Source organism: Capsicum annuum, chromosome 11 (genome assembly GCF_002878395.1).
Source record: "Capsicum annuum cultivar UCD-10X-F1 chromosome 11, UCD10Xv1.1, whole genome shotgun sequence".
Classification (NCBI taxonomy): domain Eukaryota; kingdom Viridiplantae; phylum Streptophyta; class Magnoliopsida; order Solanales; family Solanaceae; genus Capsicum; species Capsicum annuum.
This window is the reverse complement of record NC_061121.1, coordinates 204770871-204774695: the sequence shown is the minus strand read 5'-3', so window position 1 is coordinate 204774695 and position 3825 is coordinate 204770871. Positions and strand designations below refer to the sequence as shown.

At 28.8% G+C, this 3825-nt stretch overlaps 1 long non-coding RNA gene across 1 annotated transcript in view; it reads left to right on the top strand.

Annotated features, from left to right (window-relative positions):
- The first annotated feature begins 1938 nt into the window (after nucleotides 1–1938).
- LOC124888551 overlaps nucleotides 1939–3825 on the top strand; it is a 10896-nt gene continuing 9009 nt past the window's right edge. The window contains exon 1 of the long non-coding RNA XR_007046982.1: nucleotides 1939–2483. This is a non-coding gene — a long non-coding RNA (uncharacterized LOC124888551). The remainder of the gene's footprint in view (nucleotides 2484–3825) is intronic.

Below are 3825 nucleotides of genomic sequence, written 5' to 3'. Positions count from 1 at the left end.
CTGCTCAAGTCATTCACGAGCAGAATGCCCAGAACTTGGCAACTGTAGCACTTCATCTTGCTCTTGTCTTTCTTCTTGAAAATTCTTTTTTTTTGTTTTTGAATTTTGGCTTGTTCTTTTTCTCAGAAGGTCCTTCTTCAATTTCTTTATCCTTCTCATTTTTTTTAGTTCTACTTGCCCTTAAAGCTTGAAGACTTCTTGATTCTGTCATAAAGGCATTAGAAGCAGCTTTAGCATCACCAAGCCGCTCATCTTCAAGTTCAACATGACGGGCGACATCAAAAAAGGTTTTGATACTATCATTTTAGGTTAAGTTAACCTTTAAGTGTTCTCAACTGTTGGGAAGAGACTGGATTACTTCCTGAACCTATTCTTCATTCGAGAGAATATGACCAACACTTTTTAGTGAAGCTATCATATTTGACATGACGCTTCTTGTAAGTGTTAAATTTGATAGTCAGCTGTCAAAGGCGAGTGATAGATGTATCCCCACATATTCCTCGTAAGTGTGCCTAAATGGCATGCGCAGTAAAAAATTTCTGACAATCATGAATGAGGTCATCGACCACATAACTGACAATGATTCCGGGTGTATTGAAATCAGTCTTTTTTCAAGCCTTATAAGCTTTAACATCTCTTTTGTGTTTTGCAGTGTTACCCTCTTCTGGTTTACATAAGACATAGTTAATACCTTCAAGAGAATTTTTTTCTTCCATTACATACCATATTTTACGACTCCAAGTATCGTAATTGTCATCATTTAGTTTTTCTCCTTTGTTCAAGTTGACAATTATGCTTTTGATGCCATGTCTGTTATTAAGAGATAATCACACAAGTATTTTATCAATTATGCATGCAAACTATACATTCAAGCAAATTATTTCACATAAAGATTTCATGTTTAGTGTAAAATCGAAAGGACACTTAAGAATCTGATCATTATCTACAAACTAAAAAATTGACCAAAATTAGAAATTCATTTCGTAATGTGTATTAGAATGATAGATTGATTAAGTCTTTGTAAACTCAAATAAATGAATGAAATTCATATAAAAAGAGAGAAACAATTTAATATTTTTATAATATAAATTTAATAAACAATTTTAAGTTACAAGTCAATTTAATGATAAAAATTATCCCACAAATATTCAAGACGACTTATATACACCAAAAGAGACTCACTGGGACAAATCTCGTCATAAATTTTAATTAATATCTCACCCCAAGGATCACTGAGAGAACCTGCTAAAATTGCTAAAGCTTTTCAATCCAAAGTTTCTACATAGTTTTCAGTTTTACACATTTTAATTCAAACAAATGAATAAAATTAGCAATACTAGGGAACATCTTAAAAGATTTAACTCTTTTAGTTTCTTCTGTCTTTTCCTTTATATAACTATCTTATTTTTTAACAAATTTTGTGTCGTCCTGGGGACACCATTTCGTCTGATCTCACAATTTTAAAAATATGTCTTTCGACGACATCCTTTTCCATTTTGTCTATTTCTCGACATTCAGAACTCTCACTTGGAGTGATTTGAATTTGCTCCCGTTCAACCATGTCTGAAATAGCAATCAAGAAATAATAAGAATGATTGAACCACTCAATGTGACTTTTTATGTCATAATTTATTGTAGAGGGAAAAATTCGTTACAAAAATTAGGGACTAATTAAAATAAAAATAGTATCAAGATCAATTTTAACCACTTATTTAAATCATAAACATGTTAAAATAAATAATTTAATTGGTTACACAAATCCACTTAAAAAATAAGATCATGTTATTAATTTTGTTTGATAAAAAAATAATTTCAAACAAGCTCTTTCAAAATTTATTGAAACTCACCAAAAATTAATAGAAACTTTAAACAGTAGCCTACTGTTTTATCACGTTTTTCCAAAAATACAAGGGCAAACTGATTTATTTATTTAGTTTTATCATTTTCCAAAAAAAAGTCCTCATCAATCTCATTAAAATATGAGAGGAGTTACTTTTAATAATGGAGGAAAGAGAAGAAGCACAATGTGTACACGTTTCTCACTTTGATAGTTATTTTTTTCTCATTTTTCTAAACTAAATGAATGCAAGTTCTGACAACTTCTTCCATTTCTCAAAAAGTAAATAAGAACCTCTTTCCTTTTCCTCTTCATTGAAGAACATCCTCAATATTCCTTTTTTTAATGAAGAAAACAGTATGTCTTATGATGCTGCAGAGTAAAAAAAAATTAGCAGTATTAGGGATTTATACATCTCAAGAACAAATTCGACCTAATCTTCTTCATTCGATTTTCACGGAAGAGTAGAAAGGAGAAATCAAAAGAAAAAAAATCACAAATCCAAAAGAATTTTAAAAAGTTACGGATCTATAATCGGATCCATGGCGTAATGATAGCGCGTCTGATTCTAGATCTGAAGGTTGCATGTTCGATTCACTTCGAGTCCAAAATATCATCTACATTCGGTTATGATTTTCTTTAACAAGTAAGTTCGTATTTAATATTTCAAGAGTTTTTCATACTTAAACCTGAGATAAAACATACAAAAATAGTGCTGTAGACCGGCTCTGATGCCATTGTTAGTATATCGGAGCAAAATCAGATAAGATGTTGCAGTGGAATTTATTGATGTTGCTACCGAATAGAATCGCCCCAAATGAATCTTCGAATTACTAGGAAACAAAGTTTAATCCAAAAACTAAATGCCTTTGTTGTTATTATTAATGTCAAGAAATAAATTTATATTCTTGTTCACAAATTTTATTTTTGCTGTTTTTCGTCACTTTTTTGAGGAAGAAGAACTAGAAAATATATAAGGGGGAGGTTCAACAGTTTTCTATGTAACTGTTCCCCCAAATTTCAAATATGTTGGTATAGGTAACTGCCTCCTTATCTTCTTCCCAGATAAATAAAACGAGTCGGATCGGATTGGATCCGTACACATGGGCGACCCAAGATTAAAATCAAACACTTTTACCACAAACAATAAACACCCATCCCATCTCATTTTCTCCATGTTTCTGCCAAAGAAAATTAAATCATTACTTTTGGTGATTCATTCGATACCTAATAAATTTATTTCATATTCGCACCCTCCTACAATTTAGGGAGTGCGAATATGATAGATTTATTAGGTATCTAATGAATTTATATTTTTTGGTGCGTGGATATTTTTTAAATTTTGTTTCAATATCTTTTAATGGTTTACTTTTTTCGTAAGATATACTCATTAATTTGTTTATTATTTTATCCTGTATTAATTACAGAGTTATAAATTTCTGTATAAAAATTTATCCTAACTGTACTGTATATCTAATTCTAGATTTTTAATGTTATTTATTATCTTGTGTTGTTCTTCTCGTAGTGAGTTTTTTAAATTATATAAACTATCACATGTATTTTTTTCTAGATTTTTTAAGCTTTCTTCTATCCATATTAATTTTTCTTTTAGATTTTCTATTATTTTTCTAATTCGGTTTCTATAATTTATTTCATTATTTAGATTATTTTAATTTTCTCTAGTTTGTCTAATATATTCTAACATCTCTTAATCTGAATAATATCTTTCTGGATAAATTTCTTCGTATAACTGTTTTAGCCAATTTATGGTTTCAATTTCATAATCTATTACTTTTTCTAATATTATTTTTTTAATATCTATTATTTCTATATCTTTAAGTATATATAAGATTAAAACTTTAAGATAATGTAGGTGATCTATCTTTTAAAATTGATTTTATTATAATATTTTGTAGTTGTTTGTTTTAGTCTTAGTAATTTTTGCATATTAAAAAAATTCTATATATTTTATATCTTTATTTTCCATG